The sequence below is a fragment of the Nasonia vitripennis genome, chromosome 4, assembly GCF_009193385.2.
Source record: "Nasonia vitripennis strain AsymCx chromosome 4, Nvit_psr_1.1, whole genome shotgun sequence".
Taxonomy (NCBI): domain Eukaryota; kingdom Metazoa; phylum Arthropoda; class Insecta; order Hymenoptera; family Pteromalidae; genus Nasonia; species Nasonia vitripennis.
Window position 1 is genome coordinate 31,744,776 of NC_045760.1, and position 17,409 is coordinate 31,762,184.

At 42.4% G+C, this 17,409-nt stretch overlaps 1 protein-coding gene across 4 annotated transcripts in view; it reads right to left on the reverse strand.

Annotated features, from left to right (window-relative positions):
- Positions 1 to 17,409, reverse strand: part of LOC100119433 (nucleolysin TIAR) — a 404,341-nt gene that overhangs the window by 258,412 nt on the left and 128,520 nt on the right. The window lies entirely within an intron of this gene.

Here is a 17,409-nt window from a genome sequence, read left to right on the forward strand (position 1 = left end):
AAAATTAAACGAAACGAGAGTACAACGATACCCGCTACTGCAGCTTGGACTGCTGTACTCGCAGAGCGATGTAATTTCGATGCGCACAGGTGGGATTCGGGGAATACATTAAACTGCGTCGGTTTTACTCCGTTCGCAAACGTGGCCGCGCGCCGCTGATCTCATTGAATTGGGATCTGTCTCTCTCTCTCTCTCACTCTCTCACTCTCTCTCTCTCTCTCTCTCTCTCTCTCTCTCTCTCTCTCTCTCTCTCTCTCTCTCTCTCTCTCTTGCTCACTCTCTGGCCCATTCGAGCTGTCTCACACTACAGTATCCATTTTATCGTGTAACCATGAAGAGGGGTAGAGGGAGAGGGAAAGAGAGAGAGAAGAGGCGTCAAAGCCGGTTTAAACAGCTGTGCCTTTAAGTCCTTTGATGTGTTTTATATTCATTTGGGTCAATGTTTTTACTATTAGAATGGATTCAACTGTACGCAAAAAGAATCTTTTCTGCACTATAAAAATAAAATCTTAATTTAAGATCACCTGATCTAAAAATTGATGCATTTTCAAAAAATGTATGCACTCATTAAAATATTTTTTAACGTATTATTTTTTATTTTACAACACAATAAAAATCAGTTGTGGAAGGTTTCGAAACGAAAAATATTGACCTCTAAATGCAACAAATTTCAATAAACTCAAATTATTTCATAAATTAAACAAAAATTTATTTAATTAACATGAAAAGATCTCGTCATTCAACTGCGGCAATATAACGATGTTGTTTACGACTTATTCTCGACAGGAACTACGGCTGGAATTAAGACGAGAGGTCAAAGATGGAAACCGCAAAATTGTCTCCCACGAGGACGAACAAAGTGTATAGCCCGCAGCACTAGACTCTGGATTTCGGGCTGAGTTTCTGGGTCGGGCCGCTTAAGGACCCCGGCGCTACTTAAGGATGTATGAAATCGCACACCGCAGGTACACCGGCCAGGCTAATGTAACTTGAGTCTCGAATGCGTCGGAGCGACGACGACGTCGACCCCGAGACGAGATATGACCGGCGCCTAGGAGTTTGATCGGTTTCGAGAGTAACAGGGGTCCTCGACTTTTATAATTTTACAGCCTTCTGTGGCTGGACTTTTGATATCTCCAGGAATACGGGGTGTCAAGGCGACGGCTGGACTAGGAGTGCAGGACGAGGGGATTGTCTTATTGAGAAATCGAGTTATAATTCTTTGAATCAGGTATTTATTATGCATTTTATATTTATTTACATATAAATTAGAAATCACACAGTATGTTTATAAAAATATTTTTCGAGTAAACTTTAATTTGTTGCATGCAAACATTTTTTTACAAATCAATAAATCGGATGTGTAAAAGTTTTATTCGCAGGCGATTGTTGAGTCAATATACAGCATTGTTGCCGAAGTCTCAAACAATAATTCAGGCAGTATACAAAACCGATGAAAGATTTAGCCGTAGTCGCAGTATCGAAAAAAATCAAAGCCTATTATTCGTCTCCGTATTTTTCCTCTTCCACCCCCTAAACTATATATATAGCTATAATCCAGCTCACGTCGGCATGCAATATTGAAGTTGCTGTCATCGGGCCGCCCCCAGTCGGCCGTAGCTCCGTAAACCTCTCATATTTCTGAAATCTCCCCCCACCCCCTGGCCGCTGCCGCAGTGCACGCGTGCGTACTCGTGTACACATCGAAGGTATTTGCAAATTCACGAGGGGCGCTAATCTGAGCGTCGGCGACGAGCAGCCGGTGATTTGTTGTCGGGAAAATTGGTAAATCCTGCGCGCTCTCGATGCTCTCTGTGATGTCCGAATAAGCTCAGGCTTTTATCTCCGCGGCGCGCGAAAGAGAACTAATAATGCAAGTAACTCACGGCAGCAACGGCATTAAATTCTACCCCTTGTATGCTCGTGCATCGTTTTAATGCTCCGTGACGGGCTAATTACGGAAAAACCACGCCAACGGCTTCAGCTTGGCTTTCGCGCGAAACGAGTGGACAGCTTTGAAATCAGAATGCGCGATGGCTTTGCTGCTGCTGCTGCTGCTGCTGCTGCTGCTGCTGCTGCTGCTCGAGAGAGAGAGAGAGAGAGAGAGAGAGAGAGAGAGAGAGAGAGAGAAAGAGAGAGAGTATTGTAAAGGGAATTGTTGAGTTCGGTTTTTGGAAAATTAGGCTACTTCGCGGCGTTTGTGTCGGCCCGACTATTGTATGGCTGTTAATCCCCCAATTATCGATCAAGAAAATATACGAAAAATTAAAATCGTAATCATGCGTCATCGCACACGCGAGGCTTTCACAAAACAAGAAGTCAAACAAAGCCCTCGAGTAGAAAAAAAAGACCTCGACCCCAAAACGATCACGATCAACCGTCGCTAATAAAAGGTCAACGAATATACAGCTTTTAATTCAGCGGCGGCGGCAGTAACAGCAGCAGCTGCACCGGCAACAAAGCTCGTTACGAAAATTACGCAAACAATGCATACTCGACTGCTGAATTATGGAAGCAATTCAACAAAAATATTACATCACATTTATGTAAATATCGCAGCGAGGTATATCATGAGAATGCATAAACAAGAATTGCGAAGAGGGGCAGAGGGGAATATCGCATGCCTCGCGCGCGCGAGCTCGAATTTCGCGTATAAACACGCGGGCTCGTATACGATATATGTACACCCCATATGCATTTTCTTGTCGCATAGAGAGAAGCGAAAGAGCTCTATATAACCACCTGTGACGTTGACCAAGCTATTATGCCGATACTACGGCCTTTGACAAAGTTGCGCCTCTTTTTTGGCGACGGACGTCGAGAGACGCGCGTAAACAGTTGAGGAACTTATAATAATGCCGCAGCTTACTCCGGTGCTTTGATATGCAAAGTTGAGGCATTAAGGGGCGAAAAAACCTGAAATTGTAAAAAAAAATGAAAAATTGAATTTTACTTTATAATGTAAAAATAGTTATTTTTGCGTTATAAATTAATTTGAGAACACGGAACCAGACATTTCAAAGAAAGACCGCTAAAAATTGAGTTTCGAAACCCCGAGCAATTGACTCTTCAAAGAGCGAAAATAGAATACAAACTAGAGAACGTCAACGAAAGAAACCAATCAAACCAACGCGAAAATTCCGGACCGCCTGAAATTGCCGGCACCGAGGGAGTAGAGTACTGCACGCCGAGGCTTTAATAAAATAATGAACCGACGCGAGCGCGGCTGCGCTAGTATTTTTGTTTTCAATCCCCGCGGCTTCGAGAATTACAGTAGTTTCCAGCTCGTTGACACACGGGCGAAAAAAGGGTTCGACCCCCAAGAGCGGGCATGGCGACCGCGCACGAGTTTTTTTGCAGGGCAAACGAAAAATCGTGATGGAGTGGTCCAGCAATATTTTCGACTGGATGCGTGTGTGTATGTGTGATTTGCGTTGCAGTGAAGCTAGGGACATTACAGTTTTTGTAGGTTAATTTGTTTGTTGTTCGATTGATTTTAAAGTCATGTAACTTTGGGCTAGGAGAAATAAGCAGAAAATACGTATTTTTTTGATTATCACATTTATATTTATATTGCCTGAACAATTTACAAAGTCTTATGATAATAATCAAAGCTTAATAAAACCTACTGTACACGCTATCGTTAGACTTATGCAAGTTAACACTGGGTTTAATAAGTATAAAATACTGTTCATAACACTTAAATTATTAGCACTGAATAATGTTTAAAAATAAATAAATTAGAACAACATTTCATGGTGACGCTTAATTAGTATAGGCTCTAAACGAAAGTTCGACGTAACCAGGAAAGCCGTCGAGAGGCCTGGCACAGAAAGGACACACAGCAATGAAATTGGTGCCGCTGTAAGGTATTTCAGTCTTAGACCAAAGTTTTACCGTCTTCTCCGTAGCCATGTGACCGCATAGTTTGAAGACACATACGGGTGGTCCGTAATCTACGTAGAAAGCTGGCTCTAGTCCCATGTAAAGCTTGATATATGGACATGACAAGTAACAAAGAGGACACTTCTTGTTAATCGAGTCGCTTTCCTTGAAGAAATGAACGTGGCCGCATTCAACGAAAGCGTAAGGTCTGGGTAGCGGCGAATTAGGCACCGGCTTTCTAGGTATGACTAAATTATTTTTAACCGCCCGAGCGTCGGTACGATGTCGTCGTTGAGGTTTTGAACTAGCTCTTCGACGTCAATTTTGTCAGGTGTCTTGCTCAGTCCTTCGGCTGACCTCCACAATAAAGTTGCTCCACACAAGTTTATCAGTGTGCCATCTTTGAGAATATTATTTTCTGTTTCTATGATTTTACCCACCAATCTTGACTTTCGTTCCTTCCGTAGAGAGTAGAGGTCACCACCTACACTAACCTCATGCCAACAGCCATATTGGCTATCCCCACCACAAAAATCTTCGGTTGGATGGGATATGAGCACGCCATTGGTTGCCATTCCGTCGATCGTGTCGTCTTTTTTCCACCAATTTATAGCCTTATCACCAAGATGTACATTTTTTTTATCGTTGAAACCTCCAGCAAAGATTTTTGCTATTTTAGGATTTTTCCTGTCGATCAGAATTCGGCAAGCAAATCGACTTACAGAACTGCGTGACATCATAATATTTCTTTGGGTTGAAGCGGTCTCCATAATCACGAAGTCTATTGATGCTGCCGATAATCGCCCAACTTGAAACATGTCTGTATCCTTGTCACTGTCGTACTCCATAATAACAGCTGTTGAGTCCGAAAACGCATAAGTGATGGAGTGGACGTCACTTCGGAAGAGTTCTGGATCGGATGTCTTCGTATCAACGATGTTTTTCGTCAGTTTGATTCCATTGGCTTCTGGCCGCTTGTATAGAGTGATCTTGCTTCGTTTCCTGCCACGATCTCCTCGAGGCAGACGTCCGTTAAAACCGATGATAGCTTCTTAGACATGCTTCTTACTTCTGTACAATGAACACACAATAATAATCTCTAATCAATAATAAAACTTCTATCTACGTATGTAATTAAAATAAAATGTTATTTGTTAAATGTAGCAAATTAAAAATTTTGTTGTCAATTTTTTATTAACAAGTAAATTGTTTAATAAATAACAATTATATAGAATAACATACATACGCAACTGTCGACTTGGTCGTATCTTCAGTCAACAGTATTCTTTCAAATTTTCTAGATCGATCCTTCTACCTTCGAAGACGACGTTGATCTGACCAAGAAATCGCCGTTGCAAAATATATACACGTAGTTGGCATAGCTTCTAACCGGTGCCGTCAGGTTCCGAGGGATGCCGCCGGGACAGTATACCTGCAGAAGTGGGTTGAGCAGCGCGTGCATAGATATAGTGGGGGTGGGGAGCTAGACTTCCGAGAACGACTAAGCCGTTCGAATAGGGGCAATAGTCGATAGGACAATAATACTCTTATATTATCTACAGCAATTCACCACTTCTTTACGCCAAACTAATACATTTAAAGGAACGATCTCACCTGGTAAAAATTGTCCAGTCTCAACACAGTGAACAGTGACCGGACAGTACTGGTCAATAACTGGTCGTTACTCAACGTACACTGAGATTTCTCAGCTCGTACAGAGCCTGACTAGGATTGACTCTAACAGCAGTTAGTAGCGCAGCAGATTAACTTAGCCCGTTTCATGTTAACGCGATTTTTATCAGGGCTTCCATTAAGAAGAGGCGCATGTGTGCTGCACTTAGCTCAATGAGCGTGCGCCAGCGTCCAGCTAGCGAGTAAATTCCGTCGGAACGGCTTTACTTTTACATCGATGCGTCGCATCGCGACATCCGCGGCCTGCTGGGTGGAGCTCGGCTACTACGCCTTTTAAAAGTTTTCCGATAAAATGATCAATGTTTTAGGGCGCATTAAGCGTGTCCCGGAATCGTCCTTATTTTGCTCTCGATTTAGTCGTCAGTGAGCTATTTTGCAGCACAAATTGGCGAAATCAAAAGCGAATAATTTGTATTTATTATAGATAAAAAATTGTTTATAATAAACACAAATTGTTTATAATTGTTTATAATTAACAAACATTATTAAAGTTTGTTTATAATAAACAAAAATGGCTTATAATAAACAAAAAATTGTTTATAATACATAAACAGTTATTTATAATAAACACAAAATTTTGTATAATAAACAAAAAATTTGTGCTCAAAAAATGAAAAGTTCATACATTTTTTAACATAAGTCTCAGCAATTGGCAAATATGATTTTTCAAGTGATCGCGTGAAAGAGCCTGAAATAGAAAAGTTTTTCACTTAGGCGATAAGTGCGTCATATTGTCTCTTTTTCTCTCGAATTTTTGTTTCCCACCTTGCTACGAGTATCGAGGGGGCACTTAACCCAATTAGAATATCTCCGCCTTTTCCTTTCAAATCCCAACAACTTCCGCTCAAATACATAACAGCTCAATTAAATCGATAATTTTTTCGTCGCTCCGCATGCAACGTTTGAGAAGTATTCTTTCTGATACTAATAAAAAACTTTTATAATTTATTTACGAACATTAGAACTGTAAATTTAACAGTTACGTGAAGCGAACAGTATATTTGCTTTCGAAATGCCATCAATAATATGTTCCAAGAACCTAAATCTCCCCGCTATTATAGCCCAATGCATTATTATATACGAGAGCAAATAATGCAAACATTTGTACACGAATATTATATTATACAAGCTGCATTTAAAGCTACTGTACACACGCCCTGTAAATAGAGAATTGTTTTATGATATTAAGCAATACTAGTCTCTAAACATCAAATTATACTATGTAACATAGTAACTACGGCATTTATAATTTTATATGTAAATAATAAACAATAATAATCTAATTATACAATATACAATAATAATAAAATTATACAATGAACAATAATCATTTTCAAACGTTACAATACATATAACTACAAAGGATATTCAAATCTGTAATAGATGTCGATCTCACGTAAGACGCAGGCGCCAAGCTTTTTATCAAAATTTTCACGGAAAATTGAGTACTTAGGAGCGTTATAAGGGCGGTAGTACTAATTTAATTACAACCGAAAGGTGCATGCGCGATGAGACGTAATTACCGAAATGGAATTATAATAACCACGTGCATAGTCCGGCGCTCGTAATCCCGTGAGAGGTGTTTTCCTCGCGTCGTGTGACTACTATCACAATATTTTTCCACCGACGATTTCTTTTTTAAACGTAAAACTAGCTATGATACAATTTTTGTTTAGAAACAAAACAATACGCGCGACTTACCGCAATTTTGGCATTCCCAGACTGCAGGGGTCGGTCATTTAAACGCAAAAGTAACCCCAACCCGGTGTGTCTCTGTCTTGTGTACCTGTGCTATGCTAATCGAAGCATCTCTCGGCTGCGTAAAAACAGCTCGTCCGCCGCCGGCGGCGGCCTTTTTCTCTTCTCTCATTTCCCTGCCTTGTCCTCTCGTATAATACGAGATGCATAAGAATGTACACATGCATGGAAATCTCGGGGAAAAAGCCGAGCAATTATATACTTACTTCGAAAAAATTCTTCTTTTAAACTGAATTTACTGAAAATATAGTCAGCTGCGCTCGTTTCGACTTTAAAATCAAAGAATATCAATTATACGCCGGCAAGCGCACGTCACTCAACTCCAATCTTTACCGCCGCGAATCGTTAAAACTCTTGTGTTCGAATATACGTTTTAATCCGACCGCGTGCAGTGTGCACGTATGAATCGTACACACACACGCAAGAGCCTCGATTAAAGGTGTATAGAAGGAGCAGGGCGCGAATCGATAAAATAATCACGTCAGGCGAAATGATTTGTATTTCCAGCGTGTTTTATGTGACCCTGTCCTGAGGGGGAGTTTAGAGCCTTTATTGCGAGCGCAGCTTCGACGAGTGAGAGGGTTTCATCGCGCGGCCTTTTTTTGCAGCGGCGCGCGGCTCTTATTCTCGTGTGGCGATAGTCCGCGTTATTGTTCTGCGAAAGGCGAACTGGAAAAAAAAGAGAACGAACGAGAAAGAGTATATGTATGTGTGCAGTCTGGAAGCAATCCGCGACCGGAAATTTAAAAAGTTGCGCTAATGCTCGCGGGGGATGCGAGAGTGAGAGAGAGGCCTTCGCTCGCTTTCCTTCTCTCTCTCTCTCTCTCTCTCTCTCTCTCTCTCTCTCTCTCGCCTTCTCTTATTTTCTTTCATTCTGTCATGGCTGTACCTACATTTTTATACTTTTCTCCTTTTTCACTCATTATACACCGTTGTATAGCTTTCTTTATTTCTTCGGGACTCGAGACTTTGCCTCTACTTTGCATATGTGTGTGTGTGTGTGTGTGTGTGTGTGTGTGTCTGGCTTTTTCATTATGAGGCTGCTGCGGCTTTAATGGCATCATCATTTTACGTTCTAGAGTAACGCCCTGTGACGTGTTCGACTGTGAATGAGTGAATTACATGCTTGTAAGAATTAAACGCTTTTTACCAGTGATTTAATTTTTTACGAAGGGAAGTGTGCCTTTTATGTGCGCAAGAGTTCACATTTTTACATATGCTCAAAAAAGGCGGGAAAATAAAAAAAAAGAATCAAAGAAAAATGACGTCAAAAAAATAAATAATGTAAAATTTGAAGAAAAATTGCATTACATACCTCTTTCTCTCGCCGCTGCTAGAAAAGATTCGCATTATTGCGATTGGATAACCCGCGAAAGATAGCAGAGCCAATGGCAGTTTACGCTTGCGGGCTTTTATTTTCCGCACGCTCTGTAAAAGGACGTCTTTCGCGAATCTGAAATTTCGATCACGATACATGAAAGAAAAATAGCGTGAAATAACCTTTCTTCGGCTTGCCGACGACGAAAATAGCATCGATGCTCCCGTTTCGATCAAGCGAGCGTGATAAGCCGGTTTGTTTATCTGAAGCGCAATGTATTTATCTGTATACGCTGTACCTACGAAATAATACAAACGTAAGGTGAGTTTTTATTTTTGCGAATTTAGATTCAGATCTACGTGAAAGGCGATAAAGCAACGAAAGTTTTGTTATCGGAAGATCAAGCGCGATTTTGGGGCCATAGTGTCGCAGTAAATTTAGCAGGTCATCCCGGTTAAATGACGGCTCGTACACAGCGAAATTGATGTGATCCCCAATCACTACATCTCGTTTAGCCCTGTAATAATTTTTGATTACGGCGATGTTCCGCTTATCCTCGATGTCATAAATTTCGGGATCCTCGCGACTGCAAAATAGCAAAACGCAATGCTTAAGACTACTATATTTCAGAAACAAGCAACTCGGCAATCGCAGAGGATTATTGCGCAGCTATTGCCTATAAACAATAATGCAAGGAGCAAAGCGCAAGTCACATTGTTTCAGTGGCGCAGCGACAGAGAGTTTCAAAGTATCTTAAAGTAGACTTAACTGAAATGCCGTTATGAGAATAGCGATCATGACACTGCACTTGCTCTGCCACGTTAAACTCGTTAAACTTATTGCGTTCCGTTCTCCCAGGAAGATAATTATATATAGCCTTTTTTTCTTCAACTTGCGCTTAAAATTTCCAACTATAATAAAAGTAACCCACTTACAGTTCTTTTCCCCACCTGTAAATTCTTTATAAAATCTCAAGCTAACTTTGAGTAAGGGATGCTGCTTTTTTTAAAAGCCGACGAACTTTCGCCATTATCCCCTAATTTTCAGGAAATTGGGTAAAAAAAATACATTGTACAGGTAGCTTTGGTTAATTTTAGAAACATTTCAGCAGACGCGCTATACTTTATACGACCGACTCAGATCTTTGGCGCACGACGCGACAAAGGAACAAAGTACGTCTGGATGAAGAACAAGTGGGTGTCGCCACGACGCGACGGAAGACTTACAGCCAATTCGGAAATGGTCGCCGCGTAATTGAAGAAAAGGGCGTGCGCTATATCCCAGGACACGGGGCGAAGGAGGCTATAAAGGGATTAGTAGAGAAAATTAGTGGAATCGTATAGTCGAATGACGAGCATTGAATTAGGTCGATCGTTTCTCGCCGAGAACGTATCGGCAGACTGTTATACGAGACGCCTAATTATTATTGTAGATGTTCTTATCTAGATTTTACACGTTCGGCTGCGCAGATAACATCTGAATTATCTATTGACTATACAAAATTGTCAGAAACATTTGTTGGAAGTACGAAATAATGTATTGCGCCTGTACATTGATTTAGATCTGAAAAAACAGCAAAGCTCAATCGAGCGACTTCACGAGAATTGTGCAAACAAATTTATGCAAGACATTAACGAGGATAAAATGAGTACTTAGTGTCTGCTTTTGTTTGATCAGGCGAATGCGCGCGGTAAATGTCTGAAACATGATTACAGATGATTGACCTTCAATTCAACATTCGCGCGAGTCAATCGGAACCGTAGCAGTCGCTAACGTAGAACATTGAGTTACATAATTAATAATTTATGTAAAAATTGTATGTACATTACAAGTACATGTGTACCTTGCAAATAATCGTGCTTTCTTAGATCAGTCAGCGCTTACCTGAAACACAAATAAAGTATCTAGTTAGAAGAAGAATTTTTAGATTGTATGTTTGTATAGTACAGTGAACGGAGATAAACGGTGAAAAATAGTAGGTATGAATTCTGAAATTTCACTATTTCCGCGAAACGAAAACAGATGCTCTAAGCCATTAAACTGTATCGAATTACACGATATCGCTGGAAAGTTATGAACTTACTAGCAGCGCTAATCTAACAAATCCAAAACATCATCGAGCGATATTTGATATTTGATTAAAATAAAAAAAAAGAACGACGAAAGCACAGAAGTGAAAACACTTGTCCAAATGTGAAGCGCGCGTGTTTGTATCAAACAAGATTAAAAATTTCAAGGTCTTCCGTTCGCAAATCAGTGGCCCGTTGCGGGTAAAAAAAAATTATGATTGCGCACTACTATAGCTGACGTCACAAGATCTATAAGGCCAGACGCATTAACGTCTCGACGAATTCTCGGTACTACGAACGCGTTATATCACAGCTATTATAACAACATCAGAGAATCTTCCCGACATTCCACAAGTCATTACTCTCCAAATAAGAAGCCAACTAGATCCAACAAGAAGATACAGAAATAACTTCATACTCCTTTAATTTTCTCCTCCCGAGAAAACGCGCATTAATCACCCTATCAGATCGCTGCCGTCTGAAAGATCAGAAATATAGTTTACCGTAATTAAACAGTGCCGCACACCGAGAGCAAAACACAATATTCTCCCTGCATGCGAATGAGGCTTTTAGCTACTTTTCCTTTCGTGAGCGCAATCCTTCATCGGAAATTATCAAGAGGTATAATTAGCAGCTGCGCGACGTATCTGCACACTATATACATAAATGCAACAGTCCTCCGCTAATTCTCTCTCTCTCTCTCTCTCTCTCTCTCTCTCTCTCTCTCTCTCTCTCTCTCTCTCTCTCTCTCTCTCGTGTCGTCTTATATAGTACCGGATTCCGTCACGAGTTTTCAAGAAATGACCCGCAGCAGCAGCCCCTCGCTTTTTACATTTCCCCGCGCGCGCGCGAGCCTCATGAATATTTAGCGTCCGTTTCCTGCGTCAAGTAACTGTCGCGCTCTTTGCGCCCGCTAACGTATTACTTCTTTTCGAGATGTAGAGTGCAGCGCCTGGGATATTTCTTTTTGCGCAGCCCACCTCTCGGAGGATGGGGGGAGGGGCTCGTTTCGAAGGATATTAAGGGCACGACGGGCCTTTTTGCACGGCTTTGAGATCTTTGTGATGCGTAATTAGAGCGCGGATTTCGTGTGCGAGAGTGAGAGGGGGACTTTGCCGGAGAAATTTTATCTCCACGCGGGCGCTGCGGATCTGAGTATTGATTTTTCGACCGCTCTCGCATGTTTCTTTTTGCGAAGGATTGATGCGATTTTTTTTTATTCTTCGCACACATCGTTGCTCTGCTTCGTAGTTACGTCGTCGTTTTAATCAGTCGAATTTTTCATTATTAGCTTAGAGAGCCTAAGCGGAGAACAGCTCGTGCGAGCTTAGAACAAATTTCCTCATCGAGATTCCAAAATAGAACCGTATCTGCACAGCTGTAAGCCGAAAAATAGGGGGATCCCCTCGAGACTCTTTCACTCAAAGCAAACAGTACGTCGCGACTTATCGCACGTGAAGCGCTTCGCGGATAACAACAAAAGAACGCGTGACACAACGCTGATGAACAGTAGCTCATCTCCGAGGCTCGTAAATCACGGTCTTACGTCAAGCTCTTATACGCGAAGCTGCAGCGCGTCCTTTAATAAGACGATATCAACGCAGAGTCTCGGAGGCGATTAAACATCCGGCGGGGAAGCGGCAAATAGAGGCACCAAGGAGTTTTCGAGATGTTTCATTTTAATCTCAGTTCTCCTCGCGAAGTTGTTCTTCGGCTATATCTCTCGGCCTTTAAAATTTCCCCGCAGATACAGTCTCTGTTTCTAGCGCGCGCGGTGGTGTTTTCCATCTCGCTCTCTTTACTCGTTAAGAAGCTACATGGGCTCCGGACTTGTAACAAGACTTTGTTGCGAAACTGCGAAAGGGGAGGCTATACAGCGCGAGCCCACGTGTTCTTTCCACTCTCGGCTTTATTTATCTAATATTTCTCCCGTACGCGCGCAAGCCAATGTTGAAAGAGGAATTGAGAGAGAAGAACGGAAGTTTCAGTTGCGAGGACGCAGTAGTACACGCGTTAGAGGGCACACGTGTACATACCAGCTGCTTGATGTTTATTTTTTTTTATTAAATATTTAATAGAAATTAGAATAGAGCGAGTGAACGTGACCCGAGTGTGCGTAAACTTTTAAAAAGTTTGTTGTTCCTACAACAATTTCAAGCGAAACTTTCAAACAAAATGAACATGAAACTTGCATGCGGATGAATAACTTAGGCCCGCTGCGACGGTTTAAAGATGTCAAAGTAGAAAAACTCAGCAGCAAGTGCTAGATTAAGCTCAGTCTCCTGCAAGCTCGCTGCACCTGCTGCCGAGTCCGTTGCACCTGTATCGCGTACGTGTAGGTCGGATAACAAGGATTGTACCTGCTGCGATGATGGTAGCCCGAGGCTCCGAAGGGAGCGAAAGAGGCAAGAGCTTACATTCCTTTACTCGGCGCTGCTGCTGCTGTAGTAGGGCAGAATGGCGAAAATAACAAGTGCCTCGGGAAATAAGGGTAACGAGGGCAGTGTCGAACTAGCGCCGAGTAATATGCCCCGCTTGTCTTTTCCTCTATTTACAGCGAGCGGCGTTAGGCAGAGTTATCGCAAGTTTCGGAGAGATACGATCTTATAACAATCGCTACCGATATTTAAAAGAAAAAAATCTTAGCTCTAGAACGCATAGTTTCTTGTACACGATTCTCGCAGAGAAGCAAAATTATCACAGCCAGTATAACACTTAAATCTCTCTCCCAGCCGAGTACAGCAGACCGAGCAAGCCGCTGTTTATCAAAGTTAGCCGAATGTTCCGTTCATCTGACCCAGTTATTCGTGCGAATTAAAACTTGCCCGTCGCCTCGACGGAATCGGCGACACGGCCCCGACGACGACAAAGAAGTCGCAGTAGTAGCTATGCAGTCCCACCGACGAATTAACGAGGTGAACTGCTATACTATACTGCCGGCGATAGAGTCGTCGGAAATTAAATTGCGATAAGGGATTAGCATATTTTTGCGTCCGACTACACGCGCGGAAACTAAACGCGGAACAATGCTGCTGCTGCAAGTCCATTCAAAGTTCTCTCATATTCTACGACGACGGCGACGACGAGTTGGCTGCCGCTGCTGTTGCGAGATGCGTGTGCGCTCGTAAAGACTTCATTAGGGAGGACGTTTGCGTAATGCACTGCTGCTGCAGTTTCTTCCGCGTAGCGCAGTCGTGATAAAATTTTTGACGAAATTCCGGACGGCTTATTTACGTATGTTAATTGAAGGAATAATGATCGTAAGGCTGCGCGCGAGCAGAATATTGCGTTATCCTCTGCAGATTCTTAAATACGCGCAGGAGCTGAGATAAGCTCATTGTAAGGGAATCGTAATCCGCAGCTTGTAAGCCAGATTACCGGAGTTTTCATCCCTTGGTGCAGGAAGACTTCAGCCGTGGCGTAGGAAATGCTGGTTATACAGCACCGCATTACCGTTTAACGTCATTATCCCCTAATTAAAAGCTAAATTCGACTCGAACTATCTTCGTCAGCATTGTTAAAAGTCCTACGTCGTGGCAAATGTAACAAAAAGGGTGACCTGGTCTGATCAGGTCGAACGACACGAGAATACGAGTAGCCCATCGCCGCTGGGGTAAAGCGCGAGCGCTGCAAGGTCGCTATTTGCGCGCACGTGCGTTCGCAGGACAAGCTCTACTAAAGCGGATATCGGCTGGTGTAGCTGGATAGAGACTTGGTCGCTAGGAGAAAGAGGAGAGATGACACTACAGAGAGCTGTTCTCCTGAGGGTACCATATTTATATTTCATCACTTTTCCATTCAGCGTTTCTCTCTCATTCGAGGTCGTTTTCTTTGGAGAGACGTATCTCGAGGCGCGTATAATTTTCAGGACGATGTCAGAGGGAGATGAGTCGGCGAAGAAAGAATCGCTGGCTTCGAGGAATAGATATATTCGATACATTCTAACGGGTTAGGCAGCAGCTTGCCGAGTATGCATAGGTGGGAGGGACGAGGTGAATGACATCAAGTGGTTATAGATACTGCGGGAGATAAGATTGAACTATTGTTGTGTAGATTATAGAGATAGCAAGTTAATTAATGATGTTGACTAGTCCTAACACTATAGTGCAAATAGAAGAAGTGTTAGTAATTTTGTCATCAAAACGTGCCAGATGAAAAATATATTTTTAAAATTCGTTGTTAAATAAAAAGTAAATTGTTGCTTATCACTAGTGTTGCGTGTTCGCAACAATGCTGGTACGTAAATCATAGTCACCTGGCGTTACACAGTATAACATTAATCACGATGATTTTTATTCATAACATAAGATTGTTTCTGTTTACGTATACTTCCAAGTATATAAAATCATTCGAAACTTTCCGCATACACCGGTATGAAAATTCATCGCATCTCCCATAGCCCAGCACCACCGATCGGTAATTCAATTAAAATCTCTCCCCAGCGCAAACCATCGTGTCGTCCCATCAGCCATACTAAGTAATTGGCCGATGTTTTGGTACTGCGAGCGCGTACGAGACGCTCGTTAAGCGTCGCTCTTTCCCCCAGCAGCGGAGAGACTACAGCTCACGGTCGAACGGCCACACACAGCCGGAACCCGCATACGCATGTGACTCACGTATGCGGCCGCCTAAGACCGGAAATCAATCGGAGAATTCGCGGAGCCCGGAAGAGCGCGCCACGGCCGGAAATCGAAGTCTCTCTGGTGCCAGCGTTGACTCTCTTCTCTATGAGAGCTTTTTTGTGCGAGAGGTCGTCGTCTTTTTAGCGCGCGCGAGCGTTTTAATTTGCCGGCTCGCTTCCAGCGCGGTCCCCTGTGCTTTTACTCGGCCGAGACTTGGAAATGAATACCGTGAGGCTGTTTCGTTCCTTTTTGCCTCTTTCCGAGCGCCGTTCTCCGAGTATCGTTCGTTTCCGTGCGGGGGAGGTCTCTCTCTCTCTCTCTCTCTCTCTCTTTTTTTTTTTTGCGAGTCTCTTCGAGCGGAGAAGTACGGAAATACACGGGAGACCTGTAATTGTTCGCTGCCGAGGATTTGATTCTGTGTGTAAGGAGAAAGGTTACGGAGAATAGGAAATGGAGCTCTCCGCGCTTTCTGACCCGGATTCTTCATCGTGTTATTCGTGTGTAATTATCGATTTGTTCTTTGAATTCGAGATAGTGGCGCGCTTCGCTTCGAAAATACCAATAACATTAATGCTGCTGCAATCGATGAGAAAAAGAGTTTCGAAACATCGCGAAATCCCCAACCTTGACGTTACGCACGAAAACTTGAGAGCGTATCTTTTGTCCTTGTAAAATTGGCTTGTATAAGCGCCGTATTTTATCGACAATACAAGAAACTTCGATTTGCATCGTAATCTCAAGTCACGCATCGGCAGAGTAAGCGTGAAAAAAATTCGGAATGACACTTGAGTTTGCAGTTGACCTGATCGAAGATTAAAGAATTAGCCGATACGAACGTTTCCACGCACGCTTATTTCGAATCGGAAAAATGTATCTTCATATACAAACACACAAACCGTGAATAAACATAATTAACTCAACAAACAGTAATTATAACGAGCTTCTCTCGTTTCTCGGCAGAAAAAGAAAATCAAAATTAACAAAAACGACCTCATCTTTCTTCTATTCAACGCGAAAATCTCTGGCGTGTAATTTGCGCGTTCTAGGAAATCTTGGAGGACCAGCAGCAGCAGCGGCGGCGGTAGCAGCGTTTTCCCAGCGGAGAGATCGAACGGCTCTCTCTCTCTCTCTCTCTCTCTCTCTCTCTCTCTCTCTCTCTCTCTCTGCTGCAGCGGAGCCAGTATAGTACCGCGGAGCTTTCGAACGGAGCACGACTCGATTACGGTTCCCGTTTTTCACGCAAAACATATGTAGCAGTACTGCTCCGAACGACCTTACCTCGTAAAATCCGTAAACGCTACCGCGATAAGGGGTTACATATTGTTTCGGTTGCTTAGGTACACACTCGCGCATACGTGCGCGAGATAGAACAACAACAACCGGCGAATAGAAAAAAAACGGGGGGAATACGACGGCGACGCTGCAATGTGGGCAAATTTCGATGAGTATGGAGGAGAGAACGAGAGAAAGAGAGGGATATGGAATAATGCGTACACAAGGATACACGAGAAAGCTTTTGCTCCGAGGGGCATTAAATTTCCGTGTAGGTGTATATAAAATGCGCGCGCGAACGTACGAGGCTGAAGATGAAGCGCCTCGTGCACGTTAGGAGTAGATTGTCTTGGAAAATATCCGGTTTTTTGCTCCGTATGCTACTAGGTGATGATGTGGTGATAAATAGCAGGTTTTTATGGCTCTTTATAATGAGCTTAATTAACGATACATTAAAACGAGTTTAGAGTGCCGAGGATTATAAGGAAATATTAAACTTCATTAAGAATGTTGATGTTGATAAAAAATGCAGACGAACAACTTACGCGCATAAGCGAGCCTTCTTTTATGCAGATTTTATCCATTGATGAGGAAGAAGTCCAGAAAAATTGCAACAACAAACAATGCGTTATCCTCATTATTTTGATGCGAATAGAAGGAATACCCAATAGTTGATGTTTAAGAGGAAAAATCAGCTACTACGAGACACGTGGAAAAGGCAAAAAAACAGAATCAATTTATAAGTATGACAAGACTGTTATGAGAAGCAGAACATAAAAAAGTAATATTTTCA